General features: G+C 52.5%; 1 long non-coding RNA gene across 1 annotated transcript; it reads left to right on the top strand.

The window, feature by feature from the left end:
- Positions 1-7,410: 7,410 nt before the first annotated feature.
- On the top strand, positions 7,411-24,379 carry LOC149433869 (uncharacterized). The gene is made up of 4 exons (XR_016308836.1): positions 7,411-7,533; positions 12,420-12,508; positions 18,317-18,392; positions 24,091-24,379. It is a non-coding gene; the product is annotated as an uncharacterized LOC149433869 (long non-coding RNA).
- Positions 24,380-24,702: the final 323 nt, after the last annotated feature.

The following is a 24,702-nucleotide window of genomic DNA, read 5'->3' on the forward strand; positions in this document are numbered from 1 at the left end:
TGCTGTCCGCAGTCTCTGGTCATCCCTGTGCTGTCCGCAGTCTCTGGTCATCCCTGTGCTGTCCGCAGTCTCTGGTCATCCCTGTGCTGTCCGCAGTCTCTGGTCATCGCTGTGCTGTCCGCAGTCTCTGGTCATCCCTGTGCTGTCCGCAGTCTCTGGTCATCCCTGTGCTGTCCGCAGTCTCTGGTCATCCCTGTGCTGTCCCCAGTCTCTGGTCATCCCTGTGCTGTCCGCAGTCTCTGGTCATCTCCTGTACTGTGTCCGCAGTCTCTGGTCATCTCCTGTACTATGTCCGCAGTCTCTGGTCATCCCTGTGCTGTCCGCAGTCTCTGGTCATCTCCTGTACTGTCCGCAGTCTCTTGTCATCCCTGTGCTGTCCGCAGTCTCTGGTCATCTCCTGTACTGTCCGCAGTCTCTTGTCATCCCTGTGCTGTCCGCAGTCTCTGGTCATCCCTGTGCTGTCCGCAGTCTCTGGTCATCCCTGTGCTGTCCGCAGTCTCTGGTCATCCCTGTGCTGTCCGCAGTCTCTGGTCATCGCTGTGCTGTCCGCAGTCTCTGGTCATCCCTGTGCTGTCCGCAGTCTCTGGTCATCCCTGTGCTGTCCGCAGTCTCTGGTCATCCCTGTGCTGTCCCCAGTCTCTGGTCATCCCTGTGCTGTCCGCAGTCTCTGGTCATCTCCTGTACTGTGTCTGCAGTCCATTAGTTCAGAATTTTTTTTTTCCTGTTTTCTGCCTCTAAAACCTAGGTGCGTCTTATGGTCAGGTGCATCTTATACGGCGAAAAATACGGTGCATCTCAAACCCTGATGAAAAATTGTTGGACCCTTGACTTTTCTTTTGATTGTCCCCGCTGACCCTTACTAGAATAAACTAGTATCTGGGTCTTTTCGTAGTTGTGTGGCACTTCAATTAGTTGATGGGTGGCAGGCTGCCTTGCCTGTGGCCATAGCGAGCAGTCGAGCTGACCCCCAAAATGAACGGACCTTTTGGGCAATATGATATCTTTGCCCACAATCTGGTCCAATGTGGGTGGTGGGCAGAGACCGACCTCCCGGCTGAGCAGCATCGCCTCCCCACTCTCAGGGGTTCCAGCCACTAGCCTCACCTTTCTCAGGCTCAACAGCCAGGGAACACCTGCAGAACTCTCTCACTCTCTTCTAAGCAGCATTCTGGTTGAATAAAGGTACCACAAGTCTGAATGTGGTGAATGTTCTTTACTTGAAACATTCAATAAACTACATGGCTCTTCGTGGGTCACAGACCCCAACACAGTTCAACTGCATGAAGGAACACTTGGTCCTATGCCCTTGGTGGTGGCTGCTCGTGTCTCTGCAGGAAGGTTCTCACTCTCTGTAGGCCTGCTACTCTTCCTGGGCAAGGAGGGGAAGTACAGAGTGATAGACCAACTCCCCAAAGTCTAGGCCTGGCGGTGGCTGCTCGTGTCTCTGCAGGAAGGTTCTCACTTTCTGTAGGCCTGCTACTCTTCCTGGGCAAGGAGGGGAAGTAGAGTGATAGACCAACTCCCCAAAGTCTAGGCCTGGCGGTGGCTGCTCGTGTCTCTGCAGGAAGGTTCTCACTCTCTGTAGGCCTACTACTCTTCCTGGGCAAGGAGGGGAAGTACAGAGTGATAGACCAACTCCCCAAAGTCTTTCTCTAGGCCTGCACTGACCTGCTGTAGTTGTCTCCTTCTCTCTTGGGGATAGGATGGGGAGCCCCGGGCACCCTGCCCCAAACAGATGTTGTCTCTTCCGTCTGCCTCACCTCCCTTCCTGGTCCTGCCTTATCTCCCAGGGGGAGGAGGTTACCTTAAAGGGAATCCAACTCTACTACCTGCAAACAAATGCACATTACATGACAATCTGAGGAGACCAAGCAGATCCTCTGGAGTGTAGAAGCTGCCTGCCCAGGAACCAGATCACCTACATCAATATCCTTACATTAAAGCCGAGTTCCAGTCAATCTCTAAAAAAAATAAAAGTCATCAGCTATAAAAACCGTAGTTGCCGACTTTTAAAAAAACAGAAACTCAAATGTCCCTCGATCCTGTGGTGTCCTCCCCACAGCCTATTTTACTGGCTGTCCTGTGTTCCCGGCTCCAGCATCTTCTGCATGGGCAAGCTTGCGGCTCCACAGCCGTGTGCCCGCTGCGCATGCGCGAGTAGCGCTGCGCTTTCTGAATGGTCCTCTAGTCTTCTGGGATGCATCATGTGTCCCAGAAGACTATGGGGTGGGAGGAGACAACTTCTGCAGCGGGAACGAGTACTCGAAATTGACAGGAAGAATTCTTAACGGGGAGTGGGGAACCAGTCCTTAAAGTGGCGCTTCCCCTTTTGGGTGGAGCTCTGTTAGGAATGTATAGTAATACAAATAAGATAACCTTGCAGTTCCAGAACTATCTTTCCCTTTCCGTAATTAGTAAAATATCTGGGGACAGGAATGATGAACATTTTGACCTAGCAGCACTTGGGAGAATTCACCAGCTTGCACACAGGACCCATGTTTGGTTGGGGTTCCTACAAGACACACTGGTTTCTGGCCATAACCCAAGAACATAACGGTAGTTTGATTAGCGTCTACCTGAATGGCCCTAAATGTGTGTCTGTATGATTGTGGTAGGGACATTCATTTTCTTTCTGGCCTGTAAATATTATTAATAAAAACAATAGGGAAAACACATTTCTTAGCATGTATATGTGCCTTTGATACGTTAACAAAGTCATAGGTACAACCGTCTGATGGCTTGATGTCAAATGCAAGGAACTTCAAAGAGATGTGGTATCTCCTCCTCCTTCACTTCTCTCCATCATGATATCCTGACAAAGTCACGTGACGGTGATGCAATGTGTCGATACGCCGTGACGCAGCATCCGGTTTGGCGGTGACGGACTTCCGGTACGGCCGCCATCTTAGAACACCTTGTTTTACCTGGAAACCCATGCAGTACACCCATACATCCCTATGGACTGTGGATTGTGACTTTAGCATGTGAGCTGCTTACTTACCTAATTAAAGTACCCACTGTGTGACATAATACGCTATGAGAGATTCTTCCTATGCTTGTGTCATCCGGATGAGAGGTATATCTTGCTGAGACCAGGAGCCAGTGTATCCTGAATACCGACCGGACGGGAAGCCTATGGGAGATTTGCTGGTGATGTCGATCTATGTTGGATCAAGATCCTGAGTGACCTTAAAGGCGTATAGGCCCTTTGGGCCACAGAGTGGAGGTGAGGGGGCAATCTTACCACAGGAGGAGAGTCACTTACCATCACTTGAAGTTATTGTGTGATCACTTGCATGGCATCACATCGCTTGGAGTTGAGCACCACGGCATAGTGTTATGAACTTTTTATGATACTTACTTTACTCACATTCACATCAGTGAGGGACACTGGGGACACCTTCATTATTGAGATCTATTCCTTTACATCATCACATTATTTGGTCACTTTTTGCATGATTAGATGTGTGACATTTTACTGTTACTAGTTTTTATATATATATATGTTATTTACATTATATGTTTAGCGCTGCACTAATCGATTATATCTCCATCATCTCCCCCTCACCTCCTCTCGGGCTCCTCTCTCTATCATCTCCACCTCCTTTCTCTGTCATTTCCCCCTCCCCTCCTCTCTCCATCATCTCCCCCTCCCCTCCTCTCTCCATCATCTCCCCCTCCTCTCAGGCTTCTTTCTCCGTCATCTCCCCCTCCCCTCACTTCCTCTCAGGCTCCTTTCTCCGTCATCTCCCCTCCTCTCGGTCTCCTCTCTCCATCATCTCCCCCTCCCCCATCTCTCCCCTTCCCCTCCTCTCTCTATCATCTTCCCCTCCTCTCTCCATCATCTCCCCCTCCCCTCCTCTCTCCATTATTTCCCCCTCCCCTCCTCTCGGGCTCCTCTCTCCATTATCTCCCCCTCCCCTCGGTCTCCTCTCTCCATCATCTCCCCCTCCCCTCGGTCTCCTCTCTCCATCATCTCCCCCTCCCCTCGGTCTCCTCTCTCCATCATCTCCCCTCCCCTTACCTCCTCTCTCCATTATCTCCCCCTCTCCTCTCTCCATCATCTCCCCCTCTCACCTCCTCTCTCCATCATTTCCCTCCCCTCTCCATCATCTCCCCCTCACCTCCTCTCGGGCTCCTCTCTCCATCATCTCCCCCTCCCCTCACCTCCTCTCAGGCTCCTTTCTCCGTCATCTCCCCCTCCCCTCCTCTCTTCGTCATCTCCCCCTCCCCTCAGGCTCCTTTCTCCGTCATCTCCCCATCATCTCCCCCTCCCCCATCTCTCCCCTTCCCCTCCTCTCTCCATCATCTCCCCCTTCCCTCCTCTCTCCATCATCTCCCCCTCCCCTCTCCATCAACTCCCCCTCCCTTCCTCTCTCCATCATCTCCCCCTCCCCTCGGTCTCCTCTCTCCATCATCTCCCCCTCCCCTCGGTCTCCTCTCTCCATCATCTCCCCCTCCCCTTACCTCCTCTCTCCATCATCTCCCCCTCTCCTCACTCCATCATTTTCCCCTCCCCTCCTCTCTCCATCATCTCCCCCTCACCTCCTCTTTCCATCATCTCCCCCTCCCCTCAGGCTCCTCTCTCCATCATCTCCCCTCACCTCCTCTCAGGCTCCTCTCTCCTCTGTTCCCGGTGTAGCGGCAAGAGGAGTTCCCCCATGAAGATGTGTGTCCCTGACGCATCTGCGCATGTCACAGTTTCAGGTCAATCGATAAACTGCTGCATCCGACCTTCTTGAATTATCCCCTTCGTGACAATTTCTTACTTTTCTTAACTAATTCATTCATAATTATAATAATAATTCATTTCTTAACTGTGGCAGTTCTGTGCTATGGATGGTGATCGGCGATCGTCTACTGCTGCCGAAAACCGTGACCTGCGCAGATGTATCAGGGACACACATCTTCATGGGGGAACTCCCCCAGCCGCTACACCGGCCTTTCCACACACATGACCTTCAATGGCCTCCCAGTCTTAAGCTAGGGTCATATCTGTGCGGGTGGTGCACAGAACCGCACCACCCATACAGAAGAATGAGGACCCGCGGGAAATCGCAACTGTACTGGGAACCTCAGCTGCGTTTTTAGAAGTGCGCGGACTTCCCTGCATATCCCGGGGAAAATGAATGGGCTCTCATGCCCGCGCAAAATGCACCCGCAGGAACGCAGATATGTGAATCAAGGGTTAGTCCAGAGGGTTCAATATTGAGTTGGCCCCGCCCTTTGCGGCTATAACAGCTTCAACTCTTCTGGGAAGGCCGTCCACAAGGTTTAGGAGAGTATGTATGGGAAGGTTGGACCATTCTTCCAGAAGTATTGGGACGCCGACCTTTACACACACATGACCTTTAATGGCCCCCCAGTCTTAGTCCGTAGGGTTCAATATTGAGTTGGCCCCGCCCTTTGCAGCTATAACAGCTTCAACTCTTCTGGGAAGGCCGTCCACAAGGTTTAGGAGGGTATGTATGGGAAGGTTGGACCATTCTTCCAGAAGTATTGGGACGCCGGCCTTTACACACACATGACCTTTAATGGCCCCCCAGTCTTAGTCCGTAGGGTTCAATATTGAGTTGGCTCCGCCCTTTGCAGCTATAACAGCTTCAGCTCTTCTGGGAAGGCCGTCCACAAGGTTTAGGAGGGTGTCTATGGGAAGGTTGGACCATTCTTCCAGAAGCACATTTGTCAGGTCAGGCACTGATGTCGGGGGAGGAGGCCTGGCTCGCAGTCTCCGCTCTAATTCATCCCAAAGGTGTTCTATGGGGTTGAGGTCAGGACTCTGTGCAGGACAGTCAAGTTCCTCCACCCCAAACTGGCTCCTCCATGTCTTTATGGACCTTGCTTTGTGCACTGGTGGGCTGTCAGGAATGGACTCGCCAATAGTGGTGGGACTCACCTGCCTTGTGGGCCGCAGTACCAGGGCTGGCCAGCGGGTGCTCTCAGCAGCCAGAAGCTCACTCCTGCAATCAAGCCATCACCTGAGGATGATTGCAGGAGGTGTATTTAAGGAATGGCCAGGCCTGCAGTCAGTGCCTTGGTGTTTGTTTCCCATGAGCCCCTGTACCTGGTATCCTGTGTTCCTGCCTATCTGATTTGTTGCTGACCGTCTCCTGTTTAACCCCTGGCTTGCCTGACCATCCTTCTGCCTGATCCTCTGTACCATGCTGCCCGTGAGTTACTGAACCCGGCTTGTGACCCTGACCATTCTCTGCCTGCTCCTCCGGTACCTCGCTGCCCGCACGTTGCTGATCTGGCCTGCCTGACTACGCCTTACGCTACCCAGACGATCCATCCATCCCGCACGGATCTGTCCCTGTTACCAGGTCTGCCAGCCTCTTCACATCAGGCTCCTTTCCCCGCACACCTCTGACGACGCTCTCTACCATTGCCAGACGTACTCAGGGGTCACGACCTGGTCTCAGTCTGCTCCAAGTCCATCCCCACCATCAGGGGCCCTGGTGAATAAGCAGATTGGGACTTAGACCCCGTGCCCTGAGGAACCCCGTGCTGTGGGCTGCTAGAGACGCCGCCAGGCGATGCTTAACAGTACCAAACTGCCTGCCTGACCTTTTCACCTCTCCAGCCCTGACTACGCCTGTGTTCCCACACATTTCTGGTCATACCCAGAACCCTGACATGGGCAGTCATGTTGGAATAGGAAGGGGCCATCCTCAAACTCTTCACACGTAGTTGGGAGCATGAAATTGTCCAAAATGTCGCCTTAAGAGTTCCCTTCAGTGGAACTAGGGGGCCAAGCACAACCCCTGAAAAACAACCCCACATCATAATCCCCCCTCCACCAAACTTTACACGTGGCACAATGCAGTCAGGCAAGTACCGTTCTCCTGGCAACCGCCAAACCCAGACACGTTCATCGGATTGCCAGACAGAGAAGCGTGATTGGTCCCTCCAGAGAACACGTCTCCCCTGCTCTAGAGTCCAGTGGCGGCATGCTTTACACCACGACATCCGATGCTTTGCATTGCACTTGGTGATGAAAGGCTTGGATGCAGCTGCTCGGCCATGGAAACCCATTCCATGAAGCTCTCTACACACTGTTGTTGGGCTCATCTGAAGGCCACACCAAGTTTGGAGGTCTTTAGCTATTGACTCTGCAGACAGTTGGCAAGTTACAAGTAGCTGAAACGTGGAGGAGGATCTCCACCCTTCTGCAGCAGGAGGACTGAGACTTCACTCTGACAGTTCGGTCTGTACAATGCAGGAGATGCCCCTGTCCCAGCTGCACCCCCCGCAGGACGGTGCAAATGCAGCCAAAAACCGCATCCCCGCTGTGCCTGCTGTGCGCCCAGTAGGAAGCTGATTCCAGTTGCAGTTCCACCTCCAGCTTCTATGCGTCGCTGTCCGCTCCTCGTCTTGTTTTTGACGGCGAGTCGCCCAGTCCTCTGTCCGCGCATGCGCCTCTCCGTGTCGACGTGCAGAGTGTTGTTTCTGCGGGAAGAGTCTGGCGGGCGTGAGGGGAGAGAAATGGCGGGAAGTATGAAGGACAACCTGGCCGGGGAGCCCGGAGGAGAGGTGAGGGGCAATGTTCCCGGATGTGGATGATGTGTGACAGGGATGTTATGACAGTACGGGATGTCCGTGTTCCGGTAATGGGGATGGCGGGCTGGAACTTGTTTTTTTTTTTTTACATCTGCTGGTTGGTTGTTTGCGGTACACCGGAACATTAGAGCCCCGAACATGTACCGCCCGGAGAATACAATGGCGGGATCCTTTCATGTTTTTTTTAACCACTTGCCTACCGGTACCGGCAGAGGCGTCCCTGGGGTCGGTGTCATCTGGTGCCGGAAGCCTCAGTGACACCCCCTCCGCATATCCCTGCAGGACGGATCGGATCTGTGGATTGAACATAAGGGATGGGACTCCGATCCATCATCCTCCCCAATCCGACCCGTCCTGCGGGGATCGGCGGCTGTACAACTTACCTGTCTTCGGAGCCGGTCCGGTGTCCTCCGGTGCGGCCCCCCTCCCCCGGGATATCACTGACTACCGGACACTCCCCCCTCCCTGCCCGGCCAATGTTCAGCTGTCAGCGGGGTCACACTTTGGAGGACAATCGCGGCTATCAGTGCCACCTACCATCAGTGCCCATCATCAGTGCAGCCCACCATCAGTGACCATCATCAGTGCCACCCACCATCAGTGACCATCATCAGTGCCACCCACCATCAGTGACCATCATCAGTGCCACCTACCATGAGTGCCGCCCATCAGTGCCCATCATCAGTGCCACCTACCATCAGTGCCACCTACCATCAGTGCCACCTACCATCAGTGCTGCCCATCATCAGTGCCGCCCACCATCAGTGCCCAACATCAGTGCCGCCCACCATCAGTGCCCATCTTCAGTGCAGCCTACCATCAGTGCCCAACATCAGTGCAGCCTACCATCAGTGCCGCCCACCATCAGTGCAGCCCATCATCAGTGCAGCCTACCATCAGTGCCCAACATCAGTGCAGCCTACCATCAGTGCCCACCATCAGTGCAGCCTACCATCAGTGCCCACCATCAGTGCAGCCTACCATCAGTGCCCACCATCAGTGCAGCCTACCATCAGTGCCGCCCATCATCAGTGCCGCCCACCATCAGTGCCCATCTTCAGTGCAGCCTACCATCAGTGCAGCCTACCATCAGTGCCCACCATCAGTGCAGCCCACCATCAGTGCAGCCCACCATCAGTGCAGCCCACCATCAGTGCCGCCCACCATCAGTGCCGCCCATCTTCAGTGCAGCCTACCATCAGTGCCCAACATCAGTGCAGCCTACCATCAGTGCCGCCCACCATCAGTGCAGCCCATCAGTGCCCACCATCAGTGCAGCCGATCAGTGCCCATCATCAGTGCAGCCTACCATCAGTGCCGCCCACCATCAGTGCCCATCATCAGTGCAGCCTACCATCAGCAAACAAAGAGCAAAAAATGTGGAAAAAAAGTTTTATTTTGTTTCTATTATAACATTTTCCAAGCAGATCATTGTTCTCCTTCACTGATTTTGGGCTGCAGTGATGGTGGGCACTGATGGTGGGCTGCAGTGATGGTGGGCGGCACTGATGTGCACAGGTGGGCACTGGTGATTGGATCCCTCCTCCTCCAATGGCGGGATATCATCAGTTCTCCTCCTGCGAGGACAGTGCAGCCGTATCCCGGAGATCGGTGTCATCGCTGCAACAATCTTGGCTTTTATATTTTACCAATCGGCTCATTTATTGCTTTTTTTGTGCCCTAAAATAACAAGTTCAGTATTTTGTGACATTTTGCGGTGATATCCCGTGACACAAACATCGGGACCCCCGCATTGTGCTCTCCGGGGTCTCGGCTCTCAGGAAATCTCTCATATTTGGGGGTTTTGTGTCGTCTTTAAGTCTAAAATTATTTTTTTAAACTTGTGCAAAAAATGCGAAAACGTCTCCGACAGCGAAAGGGATGAATGATCCGCTGGACACGCCCCTTTCCTGAGGAGCAGCCAATCGGTGCTCATTGCACTGCAAGGTCTCTCCCCTCCCAGCTGATCCCAGGGGCGGGGCTGGAGACAGGCAGGGTGGGGAGGAGGAGATAAAGAGCGAAGTGTTAACAATATAAAATGTGTAATGCCGGCCACACATGGGTCCAATTCCAAACGATTTTTCATCCGAAAATTGAAAACGTTCGCTCGCTAATCCGATGGCGCCATCAAATTATTTAGAAAATCGGCCGACCGAGTCATAAAGTTCCCCCCATATAACAGGCAAAACTTCTGTTCCTTCCAGGTCACAGCTCACGCGCAGATTCTTTTCGGAAAAACGATCGTACGATTTGACCATCGAATCGAAAATCAGTCGTTTTTCACGAATTTTCCAACATGTCTGATCACCGAAAAGGGGCGGAATCACAAAAATCGGCCGGTGCCATTGACCCACTAACAGAGCGAAAATCGGTCGATTATTCTTAGGTCCAATTTTCAGATGAAAAATTGTTCGAATTTCGACCCATGTATGGCCGGCATAAGTCACCATAAAGCGCCTTTTGATATTAAAAGCCGCGGACGTTCCTAAAAGCACCTCCAGATTTAAATACGGTTTTGGTTAAAAATGTAAACCCCGGTTTAGTCCCTGGACTAGTAGACTGGAACCCCCATTTAGCCCCTGGACTAGTAGACTGGAACCCCCATTTAGCCCCTGGACTAGTAGACTGGAACCCCCATTTAGCCCCTGGACTAGTAGACTGGAACCCCCATTTAGCCCCTGGACTAGTAGACTGGAACCCCCATTTAGCCCCTGGACTAGTAGACTGGAACCCCCATTTAGCCCCTGGACTAGTAGTTTTTTAAAAACAAATTCCCCGTTTATAGCGCAAACAAAAACCTCAGAGGTGATAAAATACCATAAATTTTATCTATGTGCAGTGTTGCACGACCGCGCAATTGTGAGTCAAAGTAATGCAGCGCCATACCGCAAAAAATGGCCTGGTCATGAAGGGGGGGGGGGGGTGTAAAGCCTCTGGGGGGCGAGGGGTTAATAGGAGATCAGAGGGACTGGCAGGGACTCCGGGATCACAAAGGAAGCAATACAATGAGGACTGGAGACTTCTTCATACAAGTACATGGGGCAGCCGGCACTCATCAGGGGTGGAAAATGTCACCTTTTTAACCCCTCGCCTACCGGGCACTTCTACCCCCTTCCTGCCTACAGGGCACTTCTACCCCCTTCCTGCCTACAGGGCACTTCTACCCCCTTCCCGCCTACCGGGCACTTCTACCCCCTTCCCGCCTACCGGGCACTTCTACCCCCTTCCTGCCTACAGGGCGCTTCTACCCCCTTCCTGCCTACCGGGCGCTTCTACCCCCTTCCTGCCCACCGGGCACTTCTACCCCCTTCCTGCCCACCGGGCACTTCTACCCCCTTCCTGCCTACCGGGCACTTCTACCCCCCTTCCTGCCCACCGGCCACTTCTACCCCCTTCCTGCCCACCGGGCACTTCTACCCCCTTCCTGCCCACCGGGCACTTCTACCCCCTTCCTGCCTACAGGGCACTTCTACCCCCTTCCTGCCTACCGGGCGCTTCTACCTGGCGCTTCTTCCTGCCTACAGGGCCCTTCTACCCCCTTCCTGCCTACAGGGCCCTTCTACCCCCTTCCTGCCTACCGGGCACTTCTACCCCCTTCCTGCCTACAGGGCGCTTCTACCCCCTTCCTGCCTACAGGGTGCTTCTACCCCCTTCCTGCCTACAGGGCGCTTCTACCCCCTTCCTGCCTACAGGGCGCTTCTACCCCCTTCCTGCCTACCGGGCGCTTCTACCCCCTTCCTGCCTACCGGGCGCTTCTACCCCCTTCCTGCCTACCGGGCCCTTCTACCCCCTTCCTGCCTACCGGGCCCTTCTACCCCCTTCCTGACTACCGGGCGCTTCTACCCCCTTCCTGCCTACCGGGCCCTTCTACCCCCTTCCTGCCTACCGGGCCCTTCTACCCCCTTCCTGCCCACCGGGCGCTTCTACCTCTTTCCTGCCCAGGCCAATTTTCAGCGCTGTCACACTTTGAATGACAATTGTGCAGTCATGCAACATTGTACCCATATGATATTTTTATAATTTTTTTCACACAAATAGCGCTTTCTTTTGGTGGTATTTACTCCCCGCTGGGGGTTTTATTTTTTGCGCTATAAACAAAAAAAGAGCAAAAAAATGTGAAAAAAAGTTTTTTTTGTTTCTATTATAAAATTTTGCAAACTAAATCAATAAAAATTATTTATATATATATATATTAATTTTTATTGATTTATTTTTTTAAACTAATGGCAGTGATCGCTAATTTATGGTGGGACTGCGATAGTGCGGTGGGCAATCTGACACTAACTGCCACTGATATCAGTGACACTAACACAGTGATCAGTAATACTATACGCAGTTACTGTACTAATGACACTGGCTGGGAAGGGGTTAACATCTTGGGTATTCAAGGGGTTAAATGTGTCCCTAACAATGATTAATGTGTGTTTCTTTTTACTCCCGGTCTTTGCCTCCTATTCTTGCTTTGCTAGGATAAGAAACAGAAACACCGTTCCCTCTGTACATAGCTCTGTGTTGATTGTCAACACAGGGTTCTGGGCTGTGAGTGGACATAGCTGATCAGCAGGTCCCGGGCGTGATTCATTGGCTGGGACTTGCTGACAGACTCCTGCTGTGTACAATCACAGCAAGTGTCAGCACGGGGGGCATGCATGCGCCCCTCTAAGCCCAGAAGCAGGCAGCGGTGTACAGTGCGTCGCTTTGCCTGAGCGGGCCCCCCCCAGTACATGGCTAGCGGTCCACAAGTGGTTAAATTCGCAGGATGAGTCTTTTGCAAGACAGCAAACTGGTCCCGGCACAGACGGCAGAGAAATGTGCGCATCAAAAGAACCGATTCTAATTGTTGTGATTTTCTCTCTTAGGCACAACCCGTGTGTGTGAGGACATTGGGGGCCAAGTCTGGGCTTGTGGTCGGCGTGTTTCTCCGGAGGAACGGACCGCCAAGATAAATGTAAGTCGCCGTGCTGATTGTCAGTTCTGTTTTCCTGCAGAGGTTAATGAACCAACTTGTTACATACATTCCTGGTGGCTTCCCACCCCGGGATTGTGTGTAAATGTGACAGGCGGACTCCTTTCTGTCAGATGGAGCATTTGGGAGGCTGTGCCCGACTGCTTCCACACAACATGGCAGGTGCCGCTGGCTAAAGGGGAGGGAGGAGAGCGGACACATGTCCTCTCTTCTCTCTTCCTTGTTTCTGACCCGGAAATGTGTGACAACACTTCCAGATCAACCTCAGTGTCCCGGCCAGCATGACGTCTCCTTTTCAGCATGTGTGCAAGAAAACACCAAAATGGCTTTGGCAGCAAGAAGGTCAAACTTTGAAGTCATAAGTCGGAGGGGCGCCGGTGGTGTACTTGGACAGAGGGGCAGCTGGGGTGTACTTGGACGGGGGGGGCGCCAGTGTTGTACTTGGACGGGGGGGGGGGGCACCGGTGTTGTACTTGGACGAGGGGGGGGGTGCCGGTGGTGTACTTGGACGGGGGGGGGCGGCGGTGGTGTACTTGGATGGGGGGTATACTTGGACGGAGGGGCGCCGATGGTGTACTTGGATGGGGGGTATACTTGGACGGAGGGGCGCCGATGGTGTACTTGGACGGAGGGGTGCCGATGGTGTACTTGGACGGGGGGGCGCCGGTGGTGTACTTGGACGGGGGGGTGCCGATGGTGTACTTGGACGGGGGGGGCGCCGGTGGTGTACTTGGACGGGGGGGTGGCGGTGGTGTACTGAATGGGGGGTATACTTGGACGGAGGGGCGCCGGTGGTGTACTTGGACGGGGGGGACGCCAGTGGTGTACTTGGACGGAGGGGCGTACTTGGATGGAGGGGAGGCGGTGGTGTACTTGGACGGGGGGGCGCCGGTGGTGTACTTGGATGGGGGGGGGCGCCGGTGGTGTACTTGGACGGAGGGGCGTACTTGGATGGAGGGGAGGCGGTGGTGTACTTGGACGGGGGGGGCGGCGGTGGTGTACTTGGACGGGGGGGTGGCGGTGGTGTACTGAATGGGGGGTATACTTGGACGGAGGGGCGCCGGTGGTGTACTTGGACGGGGGGGGACGCCAGTGGTGTACTTGGACGGAGGGGCGTACTTGGATGGAGGGGAGGCGGTGGTGTACTTGGACAGGGGGGCGCCGGTGGTGTACTTGGACGGGGGGGCGCCGGTGGTGTACTTGGATGGGGGGGGGCGCCGGTGGTGTACTTGGACGGAGGGGCGTACTTGGATGGAGGGGAGGCGGTGGTGTACTTGGACGGGGGGGGCGGCGGTGGTGTACTTGGACGGGGGGCGGCGGCGGTGTACTTGGACGGGGGGCGGCGGCGGTGTACTTGGACGGGGGGGCGGCGGTGGTGTACTTGGACGGGGGGGCGGCGGTGGTGTACTTGGACGGGGGGTATACTTGGACGGAGGGGCGCCGGTGGTGTACTTGGACGGAGGGGCGTACTTGGATGGAGGGGAGGCGGTGGTGTACTTGGACGGGGGGGGGGGGGTGCCGGTAGTGTACTTGGAGGGGGGGACGCCGGTGGTGTACTTGGACGGGGGGGTGCCAGTGGTGTACTTGGACGGGGGGGGGCGCCGGTGGTGTATTTGGACGGGGGGGGGCGCCGGTGGTGTACTTGGACGGGGGGGGGCGCCGGTGGTGTACTTGGACGGGGGGGGGGGGCGCCGGTGGTGTACTTGGACGGGGGGGCGTACTTGGACGGAGGGGAGGCGGTGGTGTACTTGGACGGGGGGGCGGCGGTGGTGTACTTGGACGGGGGGTGTACTTGAACGGGGGGGCGCCGGTGGTGTACTTGGATGGGGGGGCGGCGGTGGTGTACTTGGACGGGGGGTATACTTGGACGGAGGGGCGCCGGTGGTGTACTTGGACGGAGGGGCGTACTTGGATGGAGGGGAGGCGGTGGTGTACTTGGACGGGGGGGGGTGCCGGTGGTGTACTTGGACGGGGGGGGCGCCGGTGGTGTACTTGGACGGAGGGGGCGCCGGTGGTGTACTTGGACGGGGGGGGCGCCGGTGGTGTACTTGGACGGGGGGGCGGCGGTGGTGTACTTGGACGGGGGGTATACTTGGACGGAGGGGCGCCGGTGGTGTACTTGGACGGAGGGGCGTACTTGGATGGAGGGGAGGCGGTGGTGTACTTGGACGGGGGGGGGTGCCGGTAGTGTACTTGGAGGGGGGGACGCCGGTGGTGTACTTGGACGGGGGGGGGGCGCCGGTGGTGTACTTGGACGGGGGGGGGGCGCCGGTGGTGTACTTGGACGGGGGGGGGCGCCGGTGGTGTACTTGGACGGGGGGGGCGCTGGTGGTGTACTTGGACGGGGGGGGCGTACTTGGACGGAGGGGAGGCGGTGGTGTACTTGGACGGGGGGGCGGCGGTGGTGTACTTGGACGGGGGGTGTACTTGAACGGGGGGGGCGCCGGTGGTGTACTTGGATGGGGGGGCGGCGGTGGTGTACTTGGACGGAGGGGCGCCGGTGGTGTACTTGGACGGAGGGGCGTACTTGGATGGAGGGGAGGCGGTGGTGTACTTGGACGGGGGGGGGTTCCGGTGGTGTACTTGGACGGGGGGGCGCCGGTGGTGTACTTGGACGGGGGGGGGTGCCGGTGGTGTACTTGGACGGGGGGGGCGCCGGTGGTGTACTTGGACGGGGGGGGGGCGCCGGTGGTGTACTTGGACGGGGGGGGGGGCGCCGGTGGTGTACTTGGACGGAAGGGGGGCGCCGGTGGTGTACTTGGACGGGGGGGGCGTACTTGGACGGAGGGGAGGCGGTGGTGTACTTGGACGGGGGGGCGGTGGTGGTGTACTTGGACGGGGGGTGTACTTGAACGGGGGGGGCGCCGGTGGTGTACTTGAATGGGGGGGGAGTGCCGGTGGTGTACTTGAACGGGGGGGGCGCCGGTGGTGTACTTGGACGGGGGGGGGCGCCGGTGGTGTACTTGGACGGGGGGGGGGACGCCGGTGGTGTACTTGGACAGAGGGGCGTACTTGGATGGACGGGAGGCGGTGGTGTACTTGGACGGGGGGGGCGCGCCGGTGGTGTACTTGGACGGGGGGGGCGCCGGTGGTGTACTTGGACGGGGGGGGCGCCGGTGGTGTACTTGGATGGGGGGGGCGCCGGTGGTGTACTTGGACGGGGGGGTGGGCGCCGGTGGTGTACTTGGGGGGGCGTACTTGGATGGAGGGGAGGGCGGCGGTGGTGTACTTGGACGGAGGGGCGCCGGAGGTGTACTTGAACGGGGGGGGGCGCCGGTGGTGTACTTGGACGGGGGGGCGCGCCGGTGGTGTACTTGGACGGAGGGGCGTACTTGGATGGAGGGGCGTACTTGGATGGAGGGGAGGCGGTGGTGTACTTGGACGGAGGGGCGCCGGAGGTGTACTTGAACGGGGGGGCGCGCCGGTGGTGTACTTGGACGGAGGGGCGTACTTGGATGGAGGGACGTACTTGGATGGAGGGGAGGCGGTGGTGTACTTGGACGGGGGGGCGCCGGTGGTGTACTTGGACGGAGGGGTGGCGGTGGTGTACTTGGATGGAGGGGTAGCGGTGGTGTACTTGGACGGAGGGGAGGCGGTGGTGTACTTGGACGGAGGGGTGGCGGTGGTGTACTTGGACGGAGGGGCGGCGGTGGTGTACTTGGACGGAGGGGCGCTGGAGGTGTACTTGAACGGGGGGGGCGCCGGTGGTGTACTTGGACAGGGGGGGCGCCGGTGGTGTACTTGGACGGGGGGGCGCGCCGGTGGTGTACTTAGACGGGGGGGCGCCGGTGGTGTACTTGGACGGAGGGGTGGCGGTGGTGTACTTGGACGGAGGGGTGGCGGTGGTGTACTTGGACGGAGGGGTGGCGGTGGTGTACTTGGACGGAGGGGTGGCGGTGGTGTACTTGGACGGAGGGGTGGCGGTGGTGTACTTGGATGGAGGGGAGGCGGTGGTGTACTTGGATGGAGGGGTGGCGGTGGTGTACTTGGACGGAGGGGTGGCGGTGGACGTGGTATACTTGGATTTTGTAAAAGCCTTTCACACAGCTCCCCACACACAGCTGTAAGGTGAAGTCTACAGGCTGGAAAAATCAGTTTGTAAACGGACAGAAAACTGGCTAAAAGCCCAAATTCGGAGTATTGGTTAATGATTCCCACTCTGAATCGTCCATAATAATGGGAATAGGATTTCTCTATGGGGGGGGGGGGGGTTTGCAGGACAGCCAGTGAAAATAAATCCATTTATTATTTCTTAGAACTTTAAATATTGTTATTTATGACAAGTAGAATCTGTGGGACCAGAGAGGACATTCACCTTCATCCACTGATAGTGCCGACAAGACGCAGAGAAGTGCGGGGTCCATAAAAGTATTCTTAGCTACTGAAATCTAATTGGTCATTTCTGCCACTAAACCCCAATGTAGATGTTTTGCCACCAGATGAAATGTTTGTTCTACAGACAAAGCTTCTAGTTACAAATGTGAATGTTTATGATAATAGCGAACATTCACTGATTTGTGCTGATCTACTGGGAGCTGCAGACTGAAAATTATTTAAGGGGTTCCCTGAAATTTAGAAGAAAAAATTGGCTTGATGGTTAAAAGGTTGACAAACTTCCCTACAGGGTGTATGTCCGGCACCCCCTACAGGACGTTAGCCGGCATCTGCCTAAAGGACGTGTGCCGGCACCCCCTACAGGGCTTTCTCCGGCACCACCGAGAAGGTGTTTGTTCGGTACCCCCTACAGGGTGTTTTTCCGGCACTCCTTTCAATGCGTTTGTTTGGCACACCCTTCATTGCGTTTGTTGGGCACCCCCTAAATTGCGTTTGTCCGGCACCACTACAGGATGTGTGTCCGGCACCACCTACAGGGCGTTTGTCCAGTACATGGCGTTTGTTTGGTACCCCCTACAGGTTGCTGTTCGGCACCCCCTACATTGCGTTTGTCCGGCACCGCTACAGGGCGTTTGTGTGGCACCTGCTACAAGGCGTTTGTGCGGCACCCGCAACAGGGCGTTTGTCTGACACCCCCTAAAGTGCGTTTGTCCAAGACCCGCTACAGCGCGTTGTCCGGTACCCCCTACAGGGTGTTCGTCTGGCAACCCCTACCAGGCGTTGGTCCGGCATCACCTACAGGGCGTTTGTCCGGCATCACCTATAGGAAAGTTTGTCGGACCTCCTTCCCTGGGCTTCTTAATTAGAATTCCACAGAAGTCGGGTGTTTGGTCACTGCAGGCAGGATGCAGGGTGAGGAGAGGATCTGTCTGGGTAGGAGGGTGGTAGCTGGGATGGTAGAAACAGTCAATGTGAGGAGGAATTTTAGGAGTGCAGAGCAAGATCAGACACCCAGAAAGCCATGTGTATGATGTCACTTTCAGGTCAGCCTCTGTGTCCCCAACCATCATGACCAGGAAATAATGGAATGCAATGCGATCTGCATTGCATTACATTCAGGGGATTCATGCCGGGTCTATTAGACCCCGAGTGTCTCATTAACCATGATCTGTTTCCCAAAAAGTCATCACATGGGGACTTTATGTGCCCTACGTGATGTAAAAAAAAGGTTTTAAGAGTAAAACTTAGTTATACCCAAACACACAAAATATCCCACCCTTTAAAAAAAAAAATGTTTTGTGTTGGGCATGTTAAGTAAAGGCATGAAAAAAGTGTTACCCGTGTCTCTGCCACTACCCGTGTGTACTAAAAACCAAAAAAATAGCTGTGATTTGTAATGTGTATGTATGATGACAAATGTGTGAAATGCTGAAGGTTTTTGTCTTCTCTCGGCAGGCCATCGGTGCTGAAACATTGAGGAACGTCGGCTGAAAGTACATCTATGACAAGTGTCCTGCTGGAGCTGCACATGGTGGGTCGTTTTTAATTTTAAAGCTTTTCCTGTAGTTGTGACTTTCATCCCGAAGGTTATTCCATCCGAACGTTGTTTTTAGTTTGGGTGGTTAAAGTGTTACTGACCCCTTGAAGACTTCCTTACGTACATTTACTTCAGCAGTTTCAAGTGGTACCGTGGACTGTACGTCTATACTGACTGGGGGTTTGTGCTGGGCGGGGACCATCTGTCTATACTGAGGGCTCTGTGCTGAAGGCGCCGTCCGTCTATACTGAGGGATCTGTGCCGAGGGCGCCGTCCGTCTATACTGAGGGATCTGTGCTGAGGGCGCCGTCCGTCTATACTGAGGGATCTGTGCCGAGGGCGCCGTCCGTCTATACTGAGGGATCTGTGCTGAGGGCGCCGTCCTTCTATACTGAGGGATCTGTGCTGAGGGCGCCGTCCATCTATACTGAGGGATCTGTGCCGAGGGCGCCGTCCGTCTATACTGAGGGATCTGTGCTGAGGGCGCCGTCCGTCTATACTGAGGCTTCTGTGCCGAGGGCGCCGTCCGTCTATACTGAGGGATCTGTGCTGAGGGCGCCGTCCATCTATACTGAGGGCTCTGTGCTGAGGGCGCCGTCCATCTATACTGAGGGCTCTGTGCTGAGGGCGCCGTCCGTCTATACTGAGGGCTCTGTGCTGAGGGCGCCGTCCGTCTATACTGAGGGATCTGTGCTGAGGGCGCCGTCCGTCTATACTGAGGGATCTGTGCCGAGGGCGCCGTCCGTCTATACTGAGGGTTCTGTGTCGAGGGCGCCGTCCATCTATACGGAGAGATCTGTGTTGAGGGCGCCGTCCGTCTATACTGAGGCTTCTGTGCCGAAAAAAAAAACTAAAAATTCTTCCTGCGTCAAGTGAAACACCCTACTACAGGATCTATCCTGCTGCTGTGCAATGTGGTAAACACAAAATGTGATAAATATAAATAAACAGCGCAAACATAGACCTCTATATCAAATCAATATACAAAGTGCAAACATATATAGAAAATTATATTAATAGTGAAGTCCATCATGATTAATAAACAACAAAAGTTCAGAAATCTCAAAAAATATTTTGTGCAAAAATAAATTTTCAAATTCTTCTTCTAATATAAAGAAAAAACTTCCACCTTCCACCCGTGAAAACCAACATCAAATGCACTCACCAGATTTAGGTGAGTGAAACGCCTTTTAGGAATTTTTATGGGATCCTAAACCCTCTTTCGTATCCACTCTATAGGAATCCTCACCTTCAGTATAGGCTCCACCATCCAACCGGGGAGAGAAAATCTCAGATAGTGTAATATTGCAAAATACCATTTATAAGTAAAATCAAGGATTAAGGCCACTCACATTTCAATCACTTTAAAAAGGCATATTTATTAGGACAAGCTTCTTCCAGATGGACAATGAATGTAAGGCAACCTCCCACGGAATCTCACATCACAGCTCCAGGTTACAGCAGAAGCTCCACAGAGACCAAACATGCACAGATCCCAAAAGATGGCCGCTGGAACGCACCGCTCAGCGTGCGCTCCACTCACCGGAAGTGACGTAGGACGTACGGGGTAACAACCGGAAATGCGTCAACGCGTTTCGCCCCTCCCATCGGGCGTTCTCAAGACGTCCATTTCCTGTCTGAATCTCCCTTACATACCCAACAGGGACCCACCCCTCCGTTACAATTGGTCAAAACACATCCCCAGAATAATCAAAAAAAACACTCCTCCTGTTTATGTGACGTGAGAGTCCTTTACAAATGAGGCATATATCTACACAACTTAAAAACCTTTTTAAATTATTCCCAACAATATTTAATTTTCTCCCAGCAACAACATGTATATTACCACATGTCCTTAGTGGGAAAAACACAAATACAATTTAAAAATTGCCTACATATTACAAAAAGCATTCTTTATTAAATGAGTAATGAATGACATCACTGCTGAATAGTGATAAAAATAAAAATAAAAATGAAAATAATGATGGTAATAAAATTAAAATTAGAAAAAAAAATAAATAAATAAAAAATAAAATATAAAATAAAAATAAAAATAATAATAAAAATAATATTAAAAAAATAATAATAAAAATGAAAATAATAATAAAAATAAATATAAAAATAAAATAAAATAAAAATAAAGTTGAAATAAAAATAAAAATAAATATAAAAAAAATAAATATAAAAAAATAATAAAAATAAAAATAAAAAAGAATATAAAAATGGAAATAATTTTCCAAAAAAACTATATAAAATTACATATGAAATATATAAAAAATCTATTTGGCAGTGATAAGACACACATAAAGAATTTTTATTGGAAAATAACTATGCTCTTACCAATTAGACAAAAAACAATTAATGTCTATGTCCGAGTTCAACCCCTTAGGGTACAAAGATCCCAATTGAAAGATCCATTTTGTTTCATTCTGCGAGATGCTCTTTACCATATCTCCTCCCCTCCAAGGGGAAAAAATCCGATCAATCCCGCAGAATTTCAAACACGATGGATCCCTATTATGATACGTTCTAAAATGGTAGGAAAGACTGTGATATTTGTATCCTTTTTTAATATTTCTAATATGTTCACCTAATCTCACTGACAATTTCCTGGATGTTCTACCTACGTATTGGAGGTGACATGAGCATTCCAACAAATACGTAACAAAGGAACTGTCACAAGATATGAAATTATTTATTTTATAAGAGGAACCCGTAGAGCAAGAATGAAACGAATCATATCTCCTCTTAGTATCTCCTTTCATATTTCTACATGCCATACACCTATTACATTTATAGAACCCCACAGTATCCAGAAAAGTTGCCTTTTTCTTAGGAATATCTGGAATATTTTTTGCTAACTTCATTCTCAATGTGGGCGGTTTTCTATAAATGAATGAAGGTTTCCTAGGTAATAAATCATGGAGAACTTCATCCCTTTTCAGAATCGACCAATGTTTCCTTATAATGTTTTCAATAACCTTATGTTGATTTGAGTAACCCGTAATAAAAGCCAGTTCACCTATTTTCTTTTTTTTCCTATTATTTGTTAGTAATTCATCTCTGTTAATCTTCCTCACTTGATCCATTGCACCTGTTAAAATTTTTTCTTCATAGCCTTTTTCTCTAAACCTTTCTAACAAAATATTTGCTTGCTCTTGAAATGTCTTATTATCATCACAATTCCGTTTAAGTCTTATCAATTGACTTTTAGGAATGGATCTCAACCAGTTCCTATGATGACAGCTGTGGATTGGGATGTAAGCATTCCTGTCCACTTCTTTAAAATATGTTTTTGTGTGAAGATAATCCCCCTGTCTATAGATGACTAAATCCAGAAAATCTATAGATTCCATACCGATATGATTTGTGAAAGTGATATTGTAAGGATTACACTCCATTTCACGGATGTATTCCTCTAGATCATTCCTAGTTCCCTTCCAGATTATCACGATGTCATCTATAAACCTTCTGAAGAGTAATAATTTCTCATTCATCTTTTCAAATATAGCCTTATCTTCCCACATGCTCATAAAAAGGTTGGCTACTGATGGGGCATACTTTGCTCCCATCGCAACTCCAGTACACTGCCTATAATAATTGTTAGAATGCCAAAAATAATTATTTGACATTGCTAGGTCAAGACAATCTAGCAAAAAATCAATTTGATCACCTTTTAAACCCGATTTTTTTCTCCAATGCCCACCTCACTGCTATTAAAGCATCCTCATGTCTAATGTTGGTATATAATGCATTAACATCAACACTGGCCAAAACACAGTTCTCTTTAATCCTTATTTTTTTCAAAACTGAAATCAAATCCCCACTATCCTTCAAATAAGATGGAAAACCTGATACCAGGGGTTGTAGGAATTCATCCACATATTCCCCTAGTCTCGAAAACAGTGAGTCAATCCCATTGACGATGGGTCTTCCAGGTGGTTTTAATAAACTTTTATGAATCTTGGGTAGTTGGTATATAACAGGTGTAACAGGTGCTTTTGGTATCAAATATCTCGCTTCTTTTTTATTTAAAAAACCTTCTTTTTCACCTCTTTTCACTAATTTCATTAATTTATTTTTATAGCTTTTTATAGGGTTACCCCTCAATTTCTCATAGGTATTTTCTATACTGAGGGTTCTGTGCCGAGGGCGCCGTCCGTCTATACTGAGGGTTCTGTGCCGAGGGCGCCGTCCGTCTATACTGAGGGATCTGGGCCGAGGGCGCCATCCGTCTATACTGAGGGATCTGGGCCGAGGGCGCCGTCCGTCTATACTGAGGGATCTGGGCCGAGGGCACCATCCGTCTTTACTGAGGGATCTGGGCCAAGGGCGCCGTCCGTCTTTACTGAGGGATCTGGGCCGAGGGCGCCGTCCGTCTATACCGAGGGCGCCGTCCGTCTATACCGAGGGCTCTGTGCTGAAGGCGCTGTCCGTCTATATCAGGGGTGTGCAACTGTGGCCCTCCAGCTTTTGGTGAACTACCAAAGTCCCATCATGCCTCTTCCTTTGGGATTCATGCTTGTAAACGTCAGTTTTGCAATGCCTCATGGGACTTGTAGTTCTACAACAGCTGGAGGGCCACAGTTGTTCACCCCTGGTCTATACTGAGGGATCTGTGCTGAGGGCACCGTCCATCTATACTGAGGGATCTGTGCTGAGGGCACCGTCCATCTATACTGAGGGATATGTGCTGAGGGCGCCATCCGTCTATACTGAGGGTTCTGGGCTGAGGGCGCCGTCCGTCTATACTGAGGGATCTGGGCCGAGGGCGCTGTCCGTCTATACTGAGTGTTCTGGGCCGAGGGCGCTGTCCGTCTATACTGAGTGTTCTGGGCTGAGGGCGCCGTCCGTCTATACTGAGGGATCTGTACTGAGGGCGCAGTCTGTCTATACTGAGGGATCTGGGCCGAGGGCGCCGTCCGTCTATACTGAGGGATCTGTACTGAGGGCGCAGTCCGTCTATACTGAGGGATCTGTGCTAAGGGCGCCGTCCGTCTATACTGAGGGCTCTGTGCCGAGGGCGCCATCCGTCTATACTGAGGGCTCTGTGCCGAGGGCGCCGTCCGTCTATACTGAGGGCTCTGTGCCGAGGGCGCCGTCCGTCTATACTGAGGGCTCTGTGCCGAGGGCGCCGTCCGTCTGTATTGAGGGCTCTGTGCCGAGGGCGCCGTCCGTCTGTATTGAGGGCTCTGTGCCGAGGGCGCCGTCCGTCTGTATTGAGGGCTCTGTGCCGAGGGCGCCGTCCGTCTATATTGAGGGATCTGTGCCGAGGGCGCCGTCCGTCTATCCCCCACAGGGCAGCTTTCACCACCCATCCGCCATAGAGCAGCCTTTGGACCCTCATCCCCCACAGGGCAGCTTTTGGACCCCCGACAGATATTACATTAATAATCATGCGGTGTAAATTGCCTTTTAGCATCACTCCTTTTTCTCCTTGCTGGAGGCGGCCTTTTTCCTGAAGCCCAGAGCAGTAAATCTTTCGGCTGTCAGCACATCGGCCTTTACATATTCAGTAGTGCAAGGTGACAACAGAGAGGGTCATCCTTCCCGATGGAGACATGGCGAGCAATCAGAGTCCATCCACACTTCATCCAAAGAAAAAAATGTTAATTGTTAAATGTTGTTAATGAATGCCGGCGATTTCCAGCAACTGTCTTCTAATTCTGATCCCATTTCTGTCTCCATCTAGGTGTCGTCAAGCAGCTCCCTGACTACAGCTGTATCCGCAGTGCTGTGTGCTGCCTCCGTTTCTGATCTCCATCCAGTTCAGGGGGCACATTTTTTTGGAATAAACAAGATCTGGCCTTTGAGGATCAACTGGAGAAATGCTGATGATTTACTTTCAGAAAACTTCGAATGTCGGGGGGGGGGGGGGCTCCCCTTTCAGCAGATGTAAAATACAGCCAGGAACATCCATTTGTGTATTTGACATGTGAACAGCTTGTGACATCACTGAATAAAATGTTATTTTAAAGGAAGTATCTAGACTTTTTTGGGGGTGGGGGTGTATTAACCACTGTTCCTGGCAGAAAATCCCCCACCCCCCCACACCCCACCTGACCAGGCCAGTTTTTGCGATACAGCACTGCACTACTTTAACAGAAAATTGCTCGGTCATGCAACACTGTACACAAATGAAATTTGTCCCTCCCCCCCCCCCCCTACAAATGGTCCATCTCCTGTACTGTGTCCGCAGTCTCTGGTCATCTCCTGTACTATGTCCGCAGTCTCTGGTCATCTCCTGTACTATGTCCGCAGTCTCTGGTCATCTCCTGTACTGTGTCCGCAGTCTCTGGTCATC

This window comes from Staurois parvus, unplaced genomic scaffold (assembly GCF_062004578.1).
Source record: "Staurois parvus isolate SC_StPar_1 unplaced genomic scaffold, SC_StPar_1.0 ptg001891l, whole genome shotgun sequence".
NCBI lineage: Eukaryota > Metazoa > Chordata > Amphibia > Anura > Ranidae > Staurois > Staurois parvus.